Source organism: Callospermophilus lateralis, chromosome Y, assembly GCF_048772815.1.
Source record: "Callospermophilus lateralis isolate mCalLat2 chromosome Y, mCalLat2.hap1, whole genome shotgun sequence".
Classification (NCBI taxonomy): Eukaryota; Metazoa; Chordata; class Mammalia; order Rodentia; family Sciuridae; genus Callospermophilus; species Callospermophilus lateralis.
The window spans coordinates 7435893-7457838 of NC_135326.1; positions in this window are offsets into that span (position 1 = coordinate 7435893).

Below are 21946 nucleotides of genomic sequence, written 5' to 3' on the forward strand. Positions count from 1 at the left end.
AGTCTTCCAGGAGGGTGCTGTGTACACCCAGCCGCAGTGCGGACAGCCCCGCAGGAGTCCAGGCGGTGTGGACGAGGTGGCCGCCCCTGTCCTTGTCCCTCCTTCTCTCACTTTGAGCCAGCAGCCTGCCTTTCTCTCTGTCCCTGCCCCTGGGCATTCCGCCCTCACTCCAGGCTCCAAGTCCTGGTGGCGGTGGCTTTGATGTCTGCTCAGCGCTGGGCTCTCCTGGCCTCTCTGGCTCTGAGCCTCTCTCTGTTCTTATCACACTGGGGTTTTCTTTATATCTCGCATCCTGACCTGCCTCGGTAATTCTTTGTTGTATTTCTTTATTTCTTTTTGCCGCATTCCAGTTCTACTTAACAGTGAGATTCACTACGCCATACTCCTACGTGCGTGTGACAAAATTGGACCCGTCTCAATCCCAGGACCTTCCCTTTAAGTTCTTTGTTTATACCTCTCTCTTCTCCACTGAAAGTCTTCTTGGGAGAAAGGGGTTTGCTTTCTTCCTTGTTTGTGATGAAGCATCTGCAACTATGAACACTCTGACTCAGACGAACGCATAGATCTCTTCCTAAGTGTGGCATATTGCACTTAGGTTACTGGGACATCCTGCCACCTAGAAATTTATTCTGAATCTCCTAGTGATGATATGCACATACACCAAATGAGGATCAAAGATAGCTGTATGTATGTATTATTTATCTTGTTTGATCAATTATCTATCTACCTATAGATAATCTGTTATGTATCTATTGATATATACCTGTTGATATACCTATCCTATATGTATTAAAATCTATCATCTATTTACCATCTATCTACATGGTTTTATCTACCAATCTATTGATCAGAGTATCATATTTCTATCAATATTCATCATTTGTCTATATCTGTTATCTATAGCTATCTACCTACTGATAAAACTATCATATATCAATATCTATCATCTACGTTCTATCTATATATATTATCTACCTCTTGGTCAAATTGTCATGTATCAATATGTATTAATCCATTGATCTGTTATCTATATACTACCTATCTGCTGATCAAACTATTATTCATCTGTGTCTATCATTTGTCTAAGTACTACTTATCTCTATCCATGTCTATCTTCTCATCCATCTCTATCCATCTATCATCTATGTCTCTATCCACCCCTCTATATCCATCTATCATCTATCTATCTGTATCTATCTATCCATCTATCCACCCATCCTATTGAATCTATCAATCTATCCATCCATCTATATTCATCTATCATCTATATCTATCCATTTATCTATTATGTTATCTATCTATCCATCTGTTCTTCCATCATCTGTCTCATTTGTCTGTCTATATCTATCTATGTATCTAAGTATCTATCCATCCATCTATCCATCCACCCATCCATCCATCCATCTATTCATCCATCCATCCACCCATCCATCCATTCATCCATCCGTCCATCCGTCCATTCATCCATCCTACCTAGGTTCCATATAGAAGCTCTAATCCCAGCAGGGTGACCATGTCTTCCAAAGAAAATATTAGACAAGATTAAAATGGGGGTGATCCTGGAGGGGAATGAATTTGTCATCAGGATCAATTGCTTGTAATTAGTTAGTAATGAAGATAGTGACTAAACATCACGTGGAATTAAAATTTTGACACTAGCCATTGCCCTGGTAATGGTATTAGTGTGAACCAACACCTTTTAAAAATCCCAGCACAAAAAGAAAAACAATGCAGGGCTAGAGTCAGTCCTGGGCGTATGCTTTGGGTGGAAGGCTTCTTTGTGGCGCTGAAGACGGAGTCCCAGTCTCTCTAAGGGGCAGTCCTTCCCTTTACTGATCCTTCCTTCTGTCTGGCCTTCCCTCCCTCGTCCGTCTGTCTTCTATCCCTCTCCTTCCCACTCGATGCAGCCTGGGTTTTCTCCTTGGCCTCCTTGTAAGGTGAGGAAGTTCTTAATAAAAATTAATGTGGGGCTGGGGTTGTGGCTCAGCGGTAGAGCGCTAGCCCGGGACGTGTGGGGCACCGGGTTTGATTCTCAGCACCACATAGAAATAAATAAAGGCCCATCAACAACTAATAAGATATTAAAAAGAAACAACATAAGGGGTACCTTATGTTTGGAAGAGATGATCTTTGAAAAAAAATAATGGGTGAAGCAATGTTGGCCGAATTATGTTGTCTTATTTGTGCATGTATAAATATGCAACAGTACATCCCTCCATTATGTAAAACTATAATGCACCAATAAAAATACAGATAAAGTTAATACGGGATTTCAGTGATGACACTCGGGATCGTCTAGGTAGTAATAATCACATCGTGGGCCAGGTGTGGGCGCTTTACTCTCATAGACCAGGTGTGGCCTTGAGTTCCCATCTGTGAAGTGAGGATCCTGCAGTACTGGGTAGCTGAAGGGTTAAATCAGGGTTGATGGCTGGCACTCTCCCGAAGTCACAGGGTTAGGTAAATATCAGGATATGACCTAGAGGATGATATACTCCCTGTTGCTCTGAAAACTGTCCACTCTGCACAAAAGAAAAGCATATTTTTCTCTTCTCATTTGGAAATAATTTGGGACTTACAAGCATGCTGTAAACCTAGTACGAAACATTCCCACTCTTCCACCAGCCTTGAAAGACGTCAACGCCGTGCATGGCCACAGTACGAAGATTAGAACCAAGAACCCACTGTCGGCACCGTCCTACCCGCTGGCCTGCAGACTGTATTCAGGTTCGTAGTTTTCTAGCCCCTCATGCCCTTTTCCTGGTCCAGGACCCCATCCAACACCCCACATGGCACTTGGTTGCCGAGTCTCCTTGGTCCCTTGCAATCTGAGCCTCTTTATCTTTTGTGATCTTGACATTTAAAAAGAGTGCTGGCCCGTCTCGGGTGGAATGCCCCTCAGTGTGAGTTTTCCTGGTGTCTCCTCATTGTTAGTTTATGCCTCTTTGGCAGGAATGTCACAGAAATGACAGGGTCCTTCTCAGTGCACAGAATTAGGGTCACATTATGTCACTATGGTTCATTACAGTGATATTAACCTTGGTTATCTGGCTGAGGTTGTCTCTGGCAGGATTCTCCTCTGCAAAGTTATCTGTTTCCTTGGAAATCAAAACGTAGATTCAGAGGACATGTTTCTAGCGTTGGCAAATATCTGGTTTCTAATCTTTTCTTTTTTTAACTTGATAATTTTAGCGTCCATTGATGATTCTTTCTGGAACAGTAATTATTACCAAGATATATGGATATATTGATATTCCATTTCCTTCATTCCTTGCACCGTTATTAGTTGAAATTCCAGAATGAGAAAGAGTTAAACCTTGTATTTGTTGGCAATAAATTCATGGATATCCATTTCATTCTAGGAGTTATTATTTATTACTGTCAGCTTTTGTTGTGGTTGTTGCTACTGTTGTTCAAATTGTCCCTAGACTGGATCATTGGAAGATGTTTTAACTGGGCTCCCCTGTCCTGTTTTTCTTCTTTTGGGAAGGGGTGGGGTACCAGGGATTAACTCAGGGGCACTCGACTGCTGAGTTTTTGTATTTTGTATTTTATTTAGAGACAAGGTCTTACGGAGTTGCTTAGGGCCTTGCTAAGTTGCTGAGGCTGGTTCTGAACTTGCAATCCTCCCACCTCAGCCTCCCGAGTCGCTGGGATTTCAGGTGTGTGCCACCACGCCCTGCTCTCCTGCCCTTTTGATATCCCATCATGATTTTTTTGAGCACCTTCTTAATTTTTTTATTACTTTCTCAAGACAATAACCTTCTTAATTTTTGACACCATAGGATATAGAAGAGACATTTTGTGTTTTCCTTGCCTCAGTCTTGGTTCCTTCTATTGGAAAATGGATTTAGAAACCAAGATCTGGGAGCCTGGTGTGCTCATTGCTATGGGAGTGTAGTGGCTTCTTAACCCTCTCAGAGCGATTTACTAGTATGGATGTGAATACACACTCGAACACATATTCCCATCTCTCTACCTTATGTGACTGTTTATATATTAAAGACCAAGAGTTCACATGTCACTGATTGAGTCCAACAACACAGTGTTTTGGATCCTTGTTTCAACAGCAAAATGCCCTTTTCTGATTATCAATGATGTTTTTACTTCCTTGTTTGATTCTAGAATGCTCATTATAAGATTGCTAACTCTTGAAGAGAGCATGTCCTAGCTAGAATATAGCACACAGTGGCCCATTAGTATGTGTGTGTGTGTGTGGGGGGATTGGTTCTAGGACCCCTTGTAGATTCCAAAACCCACAGATGCTTATATTCTTTATATACGATGGTGATTGTTGGTAAAATATATGCAGGTTAAGGACTAGAGTTGGGTTGTAGGCAATGATAGCATTATTATTCTGTATGGGAATTGAAGAATAAGCTAGAATTTTTTTGTAGTTAAGTCCTCCCCCACCACCTATAAGAACTGATAAGCATGCTATACTTAAAATTTTTGGTTAAAATCATGATGGATTTATTGATGGTAAGATCTGAACTAGAATTGAGATAGGTGCTAATTTTCGTCATGTCAGAAGAATTACTCCAGATCCAAGTGAAATGCCTTGTGTAGCTTCTGGGATTCAGAAATGGGAAGGGGCTTGTTTCACTGATAACGCTAAGGCTAGCACAATGGGTACAGGTTGAGTGCAGGTACGGATTATAGCTCATGTCCTCAATCCAAGAAATTCATCATCACGGACATTACTAAGATTACCTTTTATCTTTCTATTTTTTTTTTTAAATTTATTGATGCTGTTGCTCGAATAAGGAAATACTTGAGATGGTTTCTGTGGCTGGGCTTCTTTTATTAATTAATATTGGGATAATAGCTGGTATGGTTATTTCTAGTTGTGCTCAGGTAAGCAATCAGTAGGAGCTAAATAGGGCAATGGTTGTACCTGAGAATAAAATAAAGACATAGGTGGAAGACGATAGTGGGCTAATTGGTATGGGAATGGTAGAAAACAACATTTTTGTGTGGACCTGAGACCCTTTTACCTGACCTTACTAATCCCACATAGTGCATTATGCAGCTCAAAGAGTTTTGAATTCTTAGGTTTGGTTCCAGTCCTACAGTTCTACAAACAAGAGAGCTTAAACCTGTTATTTACTCTGTCCAAGTAACTCTTTAGTCAAACACATTTCCTTTATTTTTAGGGGAATTGCTTGTCAGGATAATGGGTATGAAGGTCACATGCATAAAGCTGATGTGAAAGGTAAAAATATCTTTTCAGAATAAATTCATTAGTTGATCATATGGGAATCACGAATAAGATGCTCAAATTCATAAGAATGAGGCCGTTTAAATAAGGGCTTTAGAAATAAAATTAAATGTGAAAATTTCAGGGATTAATGGATTATGAACTGCTCCCAGGAAAAAAATTATAGTTGGGGCATTTATTATAATGATATTGCTATACGCTGCTAGAAAAGAAGGGCAGACTGTCTGCAGCATATTCAATGTTAAGGCCCCCAAATGTTCTGGTTCACCTTGGGTTAAGTCGTTAAGGAAATAATGAAAAAAAAAAAAAGCTGGGTACACATTCAGAACTGACCTATTTTTTTTTCCTGAATATTTTCAATTTGCAATGGATGAAATCCAGGAAGATGGAGCCCAAAGACACAGAGACACATCTCTATATGGCCACAGTTATTTTTCTCTTTTAAGCCTTTTAATACACAGTTCAGAATACTGTTTTCCAAGGTCATTGAAGTCGGTTCTTCCTTCAGTATGGCTCTGCCACTCATTCACAATAGAGGTGGGCATTTTGGTTTCTATTTAAATTCCATTGTGGGTCCCCACCAACTACATCTGCTACTATCCTTAGGGATTTTAATCATCTGTTCATTTTTTGGAGTAAGTGAAATGCTGATATAATTCTAAAAAGTCAATAGTGCACTAAAACGCATTGATGTGGGCATTTTTTTTTTGATTCTGTACCCCACTGAGCAAGCAAGCGGAAACCTCAGACTCTGCTCTATTTTAAACTCCTCTGACTTTACCTGCTGAAGGAAATTCCATAGCTCAGTGGTGATGATCTCCTACAGGCAGTTTCAACTAATTAGAGGGAAAATGTCTTAATTTACAAGGGAAGAGGCAGTTGTCTTGAGAATAATTAATTTCTGCCATGAAAAAATGCATATATTAGTACGGTTACCTTCAAGAATTAATTACCCCATCTTTGGCTATTTATCTTTTCTGGAATGCGGCTCACTTCAAAATGTAATTAAAATATTTAGCACATAACAAATTGAAAATTGTTACTCTGTGTGTCAGAGCCAGCATGCGAGGAGAGAAACAGTGGTTGTAAGCGTGCCGTGATTTCTCAGTTTACTTCCCCTGGGCAGGGATAGGGGACACTTCTGAGATAATAATATCTCGGTTATGCTGAGATATCTAGGGATTTGAGATTGCATTAATGCTGTGGTTAGATAAAGAAATAATAACTGATCCCCTCTCCCCATGTGGCTGTTTTTATCTTGTGATGAGTAGGCACTTAGATAACTTTGGATGGTAGTTACACCTCTTCTGGTCACATTGTGTCCCCCCCCCCCCAGTACTGGGAATTAAATCCAGGGTCTCATTCATACTAGGCAAGTGTGCTACCACTGAGCTCCACTCTCAACCCCTATATTTCTTTTGATGGCTTCGCAGTTGTCTCTAAGTGCTTGTGTCTTAGAAGTGCAACAGTGTGTATTGCAGATAATCACCCTGTGAGTCGTCATGGTGGAATCCATAGACTCTTGTCAGCTTTCTGGTCCCATGTGGAGTCTACTTCCTCTCTCCTTGAATCTGAGAGGGGTACTTTGATCACCTCAAAAAGCAGACTGTGTTGTAAGTGACCCCCTAGGCTAAGTCATAAGATTCACCATAGCACCCATCTCCTCCCTAAACATTTACCTTGGAACTCAGTCGCCATGTTGTAAGGGAGACCACACCACATGGAGAGGTCATGTATCAGGTATTCAGTCAACAGCCCCAGCTAAGATCTCAGACAACAGTTAGCCAACATCAGCTGCCTGAATGAGTCTTCAGCGGATTCTAATCCCAAGTCTTTGAGCTTCTCCAGCTAAGACTAACAGCAACAAAAAGGAACAAGTCCTGTCCAACTTTTATATTTGGGAAAAAATTTTTCAGATAATTTGTTCTGCTACCACCTTAAATGGAATATAAGATAAACATACTTACTGGGGAAAAATAGCTTTTTTAGGAAGGTTCATTTCTAGTGGTTTGGAGAAAATGTTTGGTGGGATAAATATCAGTGACATAATTCATAATTGAGACTGGCCTTTTCACTGGATGCAAATGAGTTTAAATGACACACACACATGCACACACACACACACACACAAACATCTGCACCCCCCACAAGTATACATATGCACACAAATACATACCTCACAATATTACCAACTTTTCCAAGTCTCCTCTGTCTGATCTTCTCAGATTTCTCACAGCACTGCTCTAAACTAACTGGCACATAAAGAAACCTTTATTTCTCTTTTATTTCACACACACACACACACACACATACACACACTTTCCTTCCAAAGCCCAAAGATCATTTAGAATTTTCCTTCTTCTCTTGATTTCTAGGCCTGCAGATGTGACTCTGCAGCAGTTGACAGGCCTGCTCACCCTTCCTCCGGGGACGGCAAAATGCCATCTCTGTGACTTAAGCTCTCATGCCTCTGAAGCTTGGAGTGGAAAGATGTGCAGCGGTAGCTCCTCTCCCCGTGGAGCCGGAGGCGGTGGGGTGCCAGCTCTGGGAATTCACCAGGAAAACACCCGGCAATGCTTTGCCCCTTGGCATTCTTGAGAAATCAGTCTCACAAGGAGCCTAACAGCTTTGCACCTGGCCACCTCACAGGTGTGTGCGGTGGAATAATGCCAGAGCCTGCAAACGCCGGGTGACTCGGAGGGGAGAAGCCGAGGAGAGAGAGCTCCTAACAAGAGCAGATCTTGCTGATGCACCATTAGAATCGACCGCAGAAATGGCTGCATCCGTGGCAGCACCGACCAAGTACACCCACCTGACGAAATAGCACTTTTCTCTCCTCCAGAAAGAAAAATGGCCCTTGGAATTGTGTTGAAGCCGTCGGCGGCACGGTTTTCCATCCGGGTGGCCTCCGGCGTTGGCACTAATGGAGACTCATTTTTTTTTTTTTTTTTTGCCATCGCCAGCAGCTTCTGTCACTGACAAAAATGTATGTTCCTCTGAGGAATCGCCCTGTGGCTTTCAACAGGAAGTATGCTCTGCCAATTTTAATATAAACCCTCTTATTTCTTGGTCAAATATCACCCGGGCCTCTTCAAAGCACTGAGATTGATCTGTTTTCCCCGAGTGCTGATGGCTGTTTGGAGTTGAGAACACAGTTTCTTTTTATTTCAAAAGTTCATGCTCCATCCAAGAGCCCTGGAGACGGGGGCTGTGGGCATTCTATAGATAAGGGGCTGGCAGTCAACTTCTGCATAAGGCCACTTTTGGAGAAGGGAATAGGAAACTTGATAGCATGTAAAAGATCCATCTTAAAGGCCAACAGTGTTCATGAAGATTCTCCTTCTAGACGCAGCAGAGGAACACCTGCCTCGTGTTCGCAAGATCTGGCTTCCATCTCAGGACGGAAAAAAATTTTGTATTGACTTCACTTTCTTTCTCAGCAAATCACACCAAGACCTTCCTGGGTGGGCACCAGTGTCACACCCAGACAAGAGTTCAAATGCCAACCAGTGCTTGGGATGTTGGGAATCACTGGGAGATATCAGGCTGAGGCTGTCCTGTCTTGGAGGATCCTGGGGAGCAGCTGGCTCTCATTCAGCCCATTGGCTAGGACTTAGCAGGGTGAAAGGCAGCCACTGCGATTTGGCTAGTAGGTTCTTCCTTAGATCTGACCCTGCTCTGTTTCTAGCAGTTTCTGAGAGCAGCTGACCAGGTGGGTCAGGCAACTCTGCAAGTAGGAAAACCGGGAATGTCAGAGCCTTTTGGAAATAGGTGAGTACATGGATGAACTGAAATGAGCAAACCAAACAGGAAGAGCTACGGAACTTGTAAGGTCCAGTGCAAAATGAAAACGTGGAGAGCCTTCATCAGATATTAAGAATTCATAAACGGCAACGCAAGGATGAAGCTGAATGTGGCATCTGTCTGCACCTACTTGGGCTCTTCTGTTAATGTCACATAAGTAGAAGAACATAGTTGGTCCTCTGTATGGACAGGATCTGCACGGGAGACTCAACCGACTTTGAGTAGAAAAAAGTAAAAAAAACAAAGAGGGAAACTGCGTTTGTATGCAATGCGCAGACTTTCTTCTTGTCATTATTCCCTAAGCTATAGGGCATAATAACTCTTATGTAGCAGTTACATTGTTCTTGTACCTCATGTCATCTAGAGATGGGCTGAGCCGACGCATGTCCGTTACATGCAAATACTTCGTCATCTTGTATCTTGGTATTCATGGAGGTGCTGGAACCAGTCCACAGGAAGCCTCTGAGTCTGCTTTCCTTGCCTTAGTGTGATGGTCTTCAGTCCAATGCGTCTGATTCCTTCCCTTTTTCTCCTAAGGAGTAGTTGATTGGTTGGAGGCGCCGCCCACTTTTGTTTCTCTATTTCTCTGCTAAATGGCACTGGATTATTTCCAGGTCTCAGTGATTGTGAATCAAGCCACTGTGTACCTTCCTATTCAGCTGCTGGGGTGGACATGTCTTCTACTTTCTTGAGGTAAATGCCTAGGAGCAGAATTTTTGGGTCTTACCATCAGTGTGTAAATTTTTGTTGTTGTTTTTTGTTTGTTTGTTTTTTGGTACCAAGCATTGAACCCTGGGTGCTTAACCACTGAGCCACACACCTAGCCCTTTTTAAAAATCTTTTATTTAGAGACAGGGTCTTGCTGAGTTGCTCAGAGCCTCACTAGGTTGCTGAGTCTTGCCTCCAACTTGCAATCCTCCTGCCTCAGCCTCCCGAGTCACTGGGATTATAGGTGTGCACCACCACATGGAATCAGTGCATGCCTTTATAAGAAGCATTTTGTTGGGCTGGGGATGTGGCTCAAGCGGTAGTGCGCTCGCCCGGCATGTGTGGGGCACTGGGTTTGATCCTCAGCACCACATAAAAATAAAATAAAGATATTGTGTCCACCGAAAAACTAAAAAAAAAAAAATATTAAAAAATTCTCTCTCTCTCTCTTAAACAAAAAAAGAAGCATTTTGCATCCTTGCCAAAGCGTATGAATATCCCGTTGCCCTGTATTTCCACCGATGCTTGCTCTTGGCAATCTTTTTAACGTTGGCAGTTCTAGATGTGTAAGCCTTCAATCTTTGGTTCATTTGAAAAGGTCCGGTTGTTTATCCTCTCTTTATAGAGTACAAGAGTTCTGTAATACAAGCTTCTGTCAGATACATTTTGCAAGATGTTCCCATCTGTGCATTTTCCTTTCCCCTTTTCCTAATTGTGTCTTTAAGAGAACAGCTGCTTTTAATCCTGATGATGTCTACTTTTATCATTTTCAAAAATACTTGTACCTCATGTGTCCCGAGTTAGCAAGCCTCAGTTTTCCAGACTTTTCCCCTTGGTTCACGCTGAGACATGTGTTAGTTATAGCTCTTTATGTGTAGGGTGCATTTTGAGTCAACTTGGAGGTTTGGTATAAAGCATCAGTCAAGACTCATTTTTTTTTTTCTCTGTCAATATCCAGTTGTCCCAGGACCCCCTGATGTTCAAGGTTGGGGTTTTCCCTTGGAAAAATTCTCAGTGGGTACCATGTGGATTTGTCACTCTTGGGGTCATATTACACTTGGTAAGCTCTGCTTTTAATCTTTTTTCAATTTGCATCAGTTGGAGACCCGGAGTAGCCTCGGGTTTGCCAAATTGAACTTTAGGAAACACAATTCATCCACGTCATGGACAAAGGATTGCTAGGTACTGACTTAAAAGATGCAGGAGAACAAATCCATTGCTTAGGAGCCATTTTCCCCTTGTCCCAAGAGCACAGTGACAACCAGTTAGCTGGCCACCCCATATATGGGCTCTTCTCCCCGGGGACTCTACCCTACGACTTCCCTTGCTGGTGGCTAGCACCACATGACAAAGTTCCAGCCGTTGAATGTGAGTGCAGGTCCAGTGCTCAGCGGCCTGTTCTGCACGGTCTTCCCAGCCCCCTCCCCCAGGGTCTTGCCCATGAGGTTGGCAGCTGCAGTAGCTAGGCCATGAACCTCAGTGGAGGGAATTCAATCCCTGAGTCACCCCGTGGAGGGAAGCTCCCCGAGGACTTTCCCTGAGTGAGCCGCTGGCTGTTTTTGTTAAATAACTGAGATAAGGATTCAGCAGTCCTGCAGGCAATAGCTCCATCGACAGGAGTGACTTCTTCAGTAAGTTTGACAATTGGGCGTGGTTCACCAGCCTTCAGACTGTGCAGTGTTCTGGTACATGGCCCCGGCTCAGAGCTGGGGGGTACTTGATGCCCCAACACCCCCAGGATCTCCGTTCATCTTTCTCAGCCCTGTGTTCCTTGATGCCGCAGGAGGTTGCCTTGATACATTTCCTTTGCCCTCATCCACTCCTACCAAAATAAGAGAAATAAATGCAGCCTACTCCAGATAATCCAGGAGAGGACGGAAGGAAGGCTTCAACATTGTATCTAAAGACAAACAAAGAAAGTAGAGGAGAAGTTACCTGCCGCTTCCCAACTCCTCCGCCATGGGCCGCGGGCTTCGGAGCATTGATGAGGGAGGTGCTGCAGAATCTCTGCCCTTGCCACAGGAGTGGCACCTTCTGATTTGGTACGGAGAGTGGTTAATGGTAACAACACCCAAGGTGCATTTTGTTGTTACTGTTTTTATTCGGGTACATGAAAAATCAGAATCCCTCCAATCTAAAGTCAGGGATGTTAGGCATCTGTCACCTGAGTCCCTCCTCCCCTCCCTCCCCCTCCCCCTCCTTTCACCTCCCCTCCCCCTTTTCCCAGGTAACTCAGCATTCCTAAAACATTTGAGCATTTTCTGTTTGGAACAAAAGTTCAACCATGCTTCAGTCATGTGAAATCATGTGAAAATCATGTGGCATGATTCCTTTGCACCTATATGAAGCAGAAGTCATTCATGAATGAAGGATTCAAGCTTGGTACAGGAACAAAGATTGCTCCTGTGTTGCCTTGCTGTTCCTGGCGATGAGATGTCCTGGCAGGTTCTCTGTTCCTGTTGGATGAAGATCACTCAGGTTTCAGCAAGTAAAAACCCTTTGGGGATATTTTCTCTCACATTTGTTCACAGTTTTTTTTAAAAAAATTGGATTCTGTGTATCACTTTGGGAGTCAAGAGTACAAGCCTAGCAGAATAAAATCTCCCAAACTTGCTCCCAGCCCTAACCTGCTCAGGTAACTTGTTGCCGCCTGCACCTCTGCTCTGTACCTGGGTGACTGCTGGGGGAGAAAACCCAGGAGTATGAGCTTCAGATTTCCACTGCAGAGGACGGAACTCTGCAGAAACTTCTTGTCTGCATTGACTTGTTGGTCATGAGATGTGAACCCGACAACGGATTGCCCTGCTCTTGGAGATATAATGCGTCTCAAAGTGAAAGGCAGACAGGTGCATGGAGAAATAAGACACCAAGGATTACCACTAAACAGTACCAAATCCCCCAGGGCCACTCTCTGTCCTGACACAAGGAACGGGGTTCGTCCCTCATGCAAGAGTGTGCAACCTGTGAGAGTCTCCTGAGACAGCCCAGAAAGTGTTCCCCTTTCCCTTAGAATCAGGAGAAAGAGAACAACTTCAATGCAACATAGATCATGTTCGCCTTTTTGCACACGGTCACAAAAACACATTCAAATTCATAAAAATGAAGGAATGTGTGTCTTATACATAGATTCATAGGTTAGTATATGAATTAATATACTTTTATACAATGTATATATAATTATATATAAGTAACATATGCTGGGTTTATAATAATTATATGATGATGTAACATATGTGATATTCATGACATATATATTTATGTAATTACATCATTATCATGTAACACAAATTTATATACTGTAATTAATTATATGAATGATTAAATAGTGTTATATTTAATGATGTAATATCATCTATATTATACAATTTATAGTTTGTGTAGTTATTTACTACAAGTAATGATTATTATAGACATGATTGTATAAAATGAGCATTGTGGATTTATAATAATCTATAGATTTATAAAAACTTTACATATCAATCAACATGTATATAGAATATATATTTCTTGCATGAAATCTTTATATTTTCATGCAAGAATTATGCACCCGTCTTCCACAGAATGGGCCACCAAGGAAGAGCCCGCAGCTGCAAGCCCGCTCTCCCACAAGGGCTTTCCTAAAGAGGTTCCACAGGAAGCTTCTTTTGGAGGTCAGCCACGAAGCGCTGCAAGTTCAAGTGCATTTCACCACCTTCTACCCACACAGAAGCTGTGGGCTGTGTATTCCTGGGTCTTCCTCTTGGGACTGAGAAGGACAGTCCCTCCGCTGGCTTCCTCTCACAAGAAGCACGTGCTCATGAGCAGACCAACCTGCCAGGATGCACCTGTCGAAAGCCTGAGGAGGCTGGCACATGGCACACGCCTGTGATCCCAGAGGCTCAGGAGGCTGAGGCAGGAGGATCGCGAGTTCAAAGTCAGTTTTAGTGAAAGCGAGGCGCTAAGCGACTCAGGGAGACCATGTCTCTAAATAAAATACAAAATAGGGCTGGGGATGGGGCTCAGTGGTCGAGTGCCCCTGAGTTCAGTCCCCAGTATTAAAGAAGAGCCCTAGAGGAATTGGAGACCCGGGGGCACTTTACCTAGCGGGGCCGTGCTTTGCTAGCGGATAATGGACAGGGTTTTCCATTGGATTCCCTGCAGATGGCTGGGTTGTGTACCTTTCCTCCCTTCTCCCTCCCTCTCATTCTCTCTGCAGTACTCAGCCAATCTCCAACCATTTATTTCATATCTCAGAGTCATGGCCCCCAAAGTTATCCATTTCTAATTCCTGGGGGTCGTGGTTTGCAGTCCTAGTACGGACCTTCCAAACATTTCTATCCCTAGAGTCTTCTGGTATCTGCTTATCCAGGAACCTCAAAGTGCCTCTGGTGACAGCAGAGCCCTATCCATTTTGATCGTGTCTCTACAAATTGAAACCTGCAGTTCTTATCCTTGAGTGTGCGTTCAAGAACTTGCATGGAGTCTTGTTAAACATGCAGATTCTCTGGCTGAGACCCAAGAATCCGAGTCAGCAGGTTTCGGCTGGCATCCAGGAATTCACATGCGTAACAAACTCCCCCAGTGGTGCCCAGTATGGTCCTCTGTCACCCCGACCTTTAAGGACACAGTCCTAACGGCTTAATGGTTGGCTGTCTCCGCCACCTTGTCCAGGCAATCTAGGTTGCTGCCTTTAGTTCTTTTTCTTTTGGGTACCAGGGATTGAACTCAGACGCTACTGAGCCCCATCCCCAGCCCTATTTTGTATTTTATTTAGAGATAGGATCTTACTGAGTTGCTTGGGACCTCACTAAGTTGCTGAGGCTGGCTTTGAACTCACAATCCTCCTGCCTCAGCCTCCCGAGCTGCTGGGATGACAGGTGTGCACCACTGTGCCTGTGAATTTTAAGTGTGTCTGTTGCCACAGGGGCAGCCCCAAGTCAGCACCTAAAATTATAGTCCTGGTGCCACGTCTTTGGAGTTCACAGCTACCACACTAACTACCACGCCGAGTTTATACTAGAAAAAAGACACTGAAAAAGTAGGAGAGTTGTCTTTAGCATTTCAGTAATCACTGAGGTTTGCTTTGTTAAATTCCTGCATATGGCCTATAAGTCTTTACCCAGCAGGGAGAGATGGGAATACATTTTTGCTGTCTGTGTGCAACACACAGGGGAGCTCTCTATGCTACACGATCCAGTCTGTACTGTGCATTCTTGCTCCCATTTTGCAGACAAGAAAACCGAGGCTTAGAGGAGTAATTTGTTGTGAAGCTGGTGAATAACACAAATGGGTTTTCCAAATAGGGGGCCCAACCCCAAATCCCCAACTTCTCTACCCTTTATCATGCAGCCTTCATGGAAGAAAGAAAGGCAAATAAAGAAGAGGATGCTTTGAAAATCCTCTTTCATTCCTCGTGGGTGCCTTTAACCTCTCAGTTAATATCTGACGTTCCAGGAAAATCGGCATCCTCATGTTTGGGTGTCCCAGCCTGACGTCATGCTTCTTCCTCTGTGTGTGAGACTTGCTTCCATTTATTTGCTAGGATAGATTTTTTTTCTCTCCTTTAAAACAAGGCTCAAGACACAGCCTTTACTTCATCTTCCCCTACACAAACCCCATTTGACCCTGAACCCAGCCGGATCTCTACCACTCCCGCCAAAGCTTAATCAGGTCGGCAGAGCTAGGCGCTGTCCCATACATGGAGAGATGGCCCCGTTTGCCATGTGTGTGCATATATCCAACCAGTGGGTACTTCCTGAGGGTTGCTTTGTGTAAACCACCTGTTTAGCTCTGTTGGGGAATGGCATTGGACGAGGCACCGGGGGCACTCCCAAGGAACTCATAGTATCAGGGAGGAGAGAGGTCGCACCAGAGTACTGGTAACCTATTTGTGAGCAAGTAGGCTCAAATATTATAGAACCAAGAGAAAAGTGCGAAAGGAGGGTCAGGGTCAGCTTTCTGGGAGAGGTGGAGTCTGAGATCAGCCTTGAAAATTGAGACGGTTTTGGTGGTTTGGAGAAGGTCAGAGGCCACATGGGAAAGCCAATGCAGAAGCAATATGGCGGCCAGCAATATGGCGGCCAGCGCTTGGAGGACCAGAAAGGAATGAATCACAGCAACTGTTACAGAACGGGTTTTCTAGGCAGCTTTCTTGGCGTGTGCACCGAGAGCTGCATTAAAATGAACACCGAGCCCCAGATAATCGTCTTCAGCTCATGGTCCTCGCACAGGGCTGACATGGCTAGTTTCTGAGGTAGGACACCCTGTGCCCAGAACCTCTCTCTCCATCCAGGTGCACCTGAAATAGCTCTTCCAACTCCACATGTCATCCTGTCTCTGAAAAGGTCTCATCTCAGCCTGACCTTCTGGCACCCTGGGAGAAGAATGAAATTCACCCTCCTCTGTAGACCCAGCTAATTGCTTCTCAGCGCCACAGAAATCAATGATATTTTAAGAAGTAAAATCGCACTCCCTAAAAGCAGCACAAGTGTATCCTTCGCTTTTGTAGAAGTTGCCACAGCAACGCAGGTTGGAGTACTTCCCCCACTCCCCAGCCTCCCCGAAAATCTGTTTCAACAAATTGTCTTCGAAAAAGACCGAGCTGGGAAATGGTATCTTTCGCTCGCTAAGAATGTCATTATCTTTGATCAGTGTAAGTGCAGGCCCCCAAATGAGATGCAAAATGTATTGCTTTTAAGAAATCTAGTCGTGGGAAGAATAAAAGCTCTCCAAGTGGAGTTCTCTTGCAGAATTCCGAAACCAAAAAGAACCTTCCTTCCTTAGGTGCAGAGCCGTTGTGACATTGTACCCTGGTCGACCCTAAAGGTCATTGTACCCAAACTGGTGGAATGCCATCCTTATTTCTTAATGTCTGGCTCTGATGTAAAAAAAAAAGATGTGCAGGGAAACCAATCCTTTGTTGCTATTTTCTTGCATCCGTCTTGCTGGAACTTGTCCCATCTGATCGAACACCACTATTTCCAGGGAAGTCAAAACAGGTCCCGGGGATGCTTGGCTGGAGCCCAAGGTCAAACACTCAAGGACAGTCAGTGAGGAAGGGGTGAGTGTTCTTGGTGGAGGGCACTTGAGAGCTCTGGAGTTCCATCGGCGCTCTCAACACTGGCGACGGTCCTGGATACCCCAGGCTGAATTTCGTGTGCCCCTCTCGATAGAGGAATTCCGAGTGTTGAGCGACCAGAGTTGAATTTCATTGCGTTTCTGACTCAGTCTTACCAACTCTGGTCCATGCAGATGGAAAGCGTGTTGCAGAATTCACAGGATCCTGGGATCGCTGAATTGGAGAGGACCTTAGAAGCGACCTTGTCCGGGACCTGCACTTCACTGGTAAATAAAAGGAGCCCAGGGGAGCTCAGCCCTTGAGAAGACCGACCATCAGCTATGCCAACGGAGGCGAGGGGCCCCCTGACTTCCATGTGTGCATTAAACTCTGCGTTAGAAGGTGTTCCGGCTCTTGGAAAACAGCATTTCTGGCTCAGCGGCGTTCACGCACAGGAAGTTCTTCTTGTGAAATTCTTGGAGCAGTACCCGGAGCTGAGTGGCACGTGTCCCCCGGTTGGAGATAAGAAACCCAGAGCACCAGGGCTGGTCCTTTAGGATGGCTCTCCTCTTGCCTCCCAAGGAACAGCGATAACACCAAAGTAATGGCTTTGGATGACCAGGGATTGGGCTGCCCATTCTTGGTGGACCCAAGCTGATTTGCCTGTCTGGTTACATTTTCACGGCCATCTGATAGGTCCCCTGGACTCTGCCTTTACTTTAAAGTGGTTCTTTGGGGACTCCTTTGCCTTCTGCCATTTTAGCCCACCACATGCAACCCAGCTCCAGCCGCCTCACCAAGCCGCCCACCTCCCACCTCCCCAGTAGTCCTCGGTGTCTCATTCCTGGTCACCCTTGCAGAATCTTTGAAGAAGCTGTGCATGTCTTATGCTCATTTTAGACTCAGGAGTTTGCTTTGGACCGGAAGTGGGTGTTCTTTGTGGCTATTGATGTCAACACCAATGTTGGAGAACCAAGCGCTGAGGCCAGTGTTTGCCACTATATGGCCAAAGAGAGTCAGGACAGATGGAGGGTGCCGTACTTCCAGTGACAAAGGACACCGTCTTGTTTGTGTTTCCCCATGGGTACCACGGGAAGAAAGACTTCCATGCTACTCCTTGAGGAAAATTCACAAAGAATTTTCATACACAACCATGACTGTGGTCATATATTGCAGCCATTTTTCCCCCTGGGGAAAACAATTGAATAATTCACACATTTAACAACCAAGATGGCTTTTATAGAAAAGGGGAACCTAGAAAACCAAGTTTTATTTCTACCAGCTAGCAGAATGACTAGGTCTTCAAATTAAACGACTTTGGAGGTAGGTTGGGGACATGATAGTGCCTCCTACTCTTGGGACATTTAGCAATGTCTGGTGACGTTTCTGATTGTCAGGTGTGAGGGGTGCTCCTGGCATCTAGAGACCAGGGATGCTGCTAAACACCCCACAGAGCAAAGGAGGGTCCCATCGCAAAATACGTGGCCCTAAAGATCAGTAGAACCAAGACTGAGAAATGTGTTTTACACGAAGAGAACAAGGTCAAGAAATGGCCAGTTAATTATCTCGTTGAAGCTTATGGCCAAAGGACAAAGTGTAACCTCTGAGCCACATGTTAACCCCTTTCCATGACTTTATTTTGAGATAGGGTCTAAGTGGCTGAGGCTGGCCTCAAACTTGCGGTCCTCCTGCTTCAGCCTCCCGAGAAGCTGGGGTTACAGGTGACCGCCCTAGCACCCCGCGGTAGTTGACTCTTCATTTGAGACTGAATTATGGAATCCAATCAAACCAATTAAATCATTTGGATTCTAAATTTACCAACAACTCATGTGGCCAAGAGAAAATTATTTGATTTCTTTGCTCATTAATTTTCTCAGCCAAAACACAGGAATGGTAATGGGACGTAAGTGATGGGGTCATTAGAGGGAGGAATGAGATTGTTGGTGAGATGTCCTTAGCCCGATGTCCACCTGAACACATGGTCACTGTCCTGATTATCACCTTGGCTCATAGAGCTTCCTGCCTCCGAGGTGCGTTGCATTCCAAGTGGCTGCCTTTCTGCCCGGGAGATATACTCCCTGGGAGTGTTCTGCTTATGTTGCCAGAGAAATGTCCTAGACACATTCAAAACAGCTTCTCAGAATCCATAAACACAGCCAGGTGCAGCGGCTTATGCCTCTAATCCCAGAGGCTCTGGAGGCTGAGGCAGGAGGATCACAAGTTCAAAGCCCCAAGCAACTCAGCAAGACCCTGTCTAAATAAAATATAAACAAGGGCTGGAGATGTGGCTCCGTGGCGAAGCACCCCTGAGTTCATTCCATGGTCCAAAATCCAAAACAAAAACCAAAACAAACAAACAAAAAAACCCCATAAACCTTATCACTGCTCTTCCTGTCCTGAAGCAAACAGTAGAAGCCACCTTCAGGTGACGTCCCCCATCAGCTGAATAGTCATTGGTTCTATATCCACGGCAACAGTCAGAACAGGTTCCTCTCCCTCATTTCCCCAGTCACAAAAACCAGTGCCTGCTTTGTGATGGTTTTGATGGTAGCAGATTTCAGGCAATATATTGCATCCATTTGGTCTTTGTAGGTGAAGATGGTAGCAAATCAGTCGAAGGATTCCTATTACAGGACAAAGGAGTTCTTAGCTTTGCTCAGTCCTGCGGCTGTGGCAGTGCGGTTAGCCCTCCCTAACCCCCGGGCTGCAGTCTCACTAAGCCCTGAGCATCCCGAGCTGCCCACAGTTGCCTTCCGCACGTGCGTGCGCTGAGAATCTGTGCTTTGCAGACGGGCTGTCCCAGAAAGACCTCCGGTGGAGCCATTCCCAGTGGATCAATGCTAGGAAGCCCGGCCAACTCAGTCACAGAATCAGGCCAGTTTTCCTTCTACATTTTGCAGACCCAACAACAACTTCACAGGCAGAAGGGTGGGAAGAAAAGTCAGTTCCACGTTGAAGACTTGTTTTGGTGTCAGACACAACAGGCTGTGATGATATTTTGCTCAAGAAGAGGCGGCGGACGTTTTTGGTTTTCAGAACATCTTCAGATCAGACGTCGGAAACATTTTTTTTGGCGTCACCAAAGAATCTAGGAGTTAAAAAGTGGGTGGGGACGCTCTGACTTTCTCAGCTGATGTGCCAGGATGACAGTCTGAGGACTGAGTGGCATCTGAAGTGACTTTGGAAGCTCAGCAGCCCTAACTCTCTCCCTCCCAGGATCCGGGATGTGCTCTTGGTGTGTTATTTAGCCCCAGGCTAAACGCAGACTTTTGTGACACTGGGTGTCTTCCTGTCTCCCGTGGCCTGCATTCTCCAGGACTGAGTCCAGCGGAACTTGGGAACATTGGACAAGCTCTACAGGGCAGCGATTTGATGAGTCTCGGCTGGCAACCCAGATGGCTTTTCTGGGTGTGGCAGGGTGTGTCTTTTTGCTCCCTGGGGTCTTGGTGGCCTCTTCTGAACCACGGGAGTTAGAACAGAGGATCCGGGCAGCACATGAGTGGAGCCATGCTGGTATAAGGGTAGGGAGATCCAGGAAAATTCTGTAAGAGAATTGTATCTACTTGAGTGGTTCCCAGCGTGGCTTCTGTGGGACAGCATCAATGAGCACCTTTGGGGACATTTTAGAAATGCAAACTCTCAGACTTCAGGACTTAGCAGCCCCGGGGGTGGGCTCAGCCCTCAGAGCTCTCTGATGGCTCTGGGGGGTGGTGCACTCCAATTTGGGGGAGCTCCAAAGAATGTTGAAGCCTGAGTCCTGCCCCCAGGTATTGGAGCTCGAATAGGCTGGGAATCTGACGTTTACCCCCCACCTGATTCTAATAGGTCACCAGAGCTGAGAAATCCTCATGCAGAGAGCCGGTGGGATAAGTCACATCTTGACGTGGGCACAGGGGACCGAGACCTGAGCCCTGTTTTTAAGGAGCGTCCGTCTAGGTCCTCTGAGCAGCAGATGCCAGGCGTGCAGGACACCATCAGGGGACATGGCTGTTTCCCAGAACTGCTGTAACAAGGCACCAGGAATTAGGGCGTTTAAAACCGCAGAAATGCATTCTCTCACCGTCGTGGAGACCAGAAGTCTGAAATCACAGTGTCCACAGCCGCGTGCTACCTCCAGAGGGAAAACCTCTCCCAGTCTTTTCTGGGTTTGGTGACTCCAGGCGTCCCTTGGCTTGTGCCTACGTCCACCCAGTCTCTGCCTCCGTCTCCACATGGCTCTCCTTCCACATCTCTGTGTCCTCTCTTCTTTCTTATAAAAGCAAGTGTCCCTGGGTTTTCATCCACCCTACATTCGCCCTAAATCCAAGATGATCAAGACATCATTTCCAGATTCTTACTTGAACTTTAACACCCTCAAGACCCTTATTTGCAAAGATTCTTTTCCAAACGAGGCCCTCTTTGCAGACTCTGGGTGGACATATCTTTCCACCCAGAGGGAGGAAGGAGGGATGAGGAGTAGCAGAAGACGGAGAGCCCTCGGATGGTGACGCTGGTCCGGCGCATGTGCAAGAGGACAGAAGAGGCTGGAATGCCATGCAGCTCGGAGCCCACCGCAGCCAGGCTGTTGCATGACCTCTGAGCAGGAGCGCCCAAGAAGAATCAAGGTGTAACATCCCACATGACGCCCTTCAAATATGGAGCCTACAGCAAGCCTTCTGGAAGGGAGACTCAGGCCCTGTGACTCTGTGGCTGCCCTGGTCCCCAAGATGATAATTATGTCCACTGGGAATCTACATGTCACAACCACCGCCGAAGATCCGTGTCTCAGAACTTAGCGCCAAGCGAGGTTCACTTAGAGAAGCAACAATACGTCTTCCTCTTAAAGCTCCTAAACGTGCTCTGGCATATTCAACACCCGCGAGAGACTTCAGTGGAAACCCCCACCTAACTTTGATTGCATCTGCCAAAAGTATTTGACCGTAGCTCCCTTTATCCCACGTGAGATGCGTTCACATCCTGCCAGGTAGACGCGCCCAGTTTGAGAATTACTGCTGCGAATCAAAGGATCAGCCAGATTGTTTGGAAGCTGGGCTGATGGACCTGTCAGTCCAGCCCCAGGGGCAAGGTGCTGCCTGCGTAGCTCTTTTTTTTTTTTTTTTTTCTTCCTAAGGTCTACAAAAGGCCTCCTTGATTCAGAAATGCTTCCTCTGCCGACGGGCTGCTGTCTGCCCGTTAGC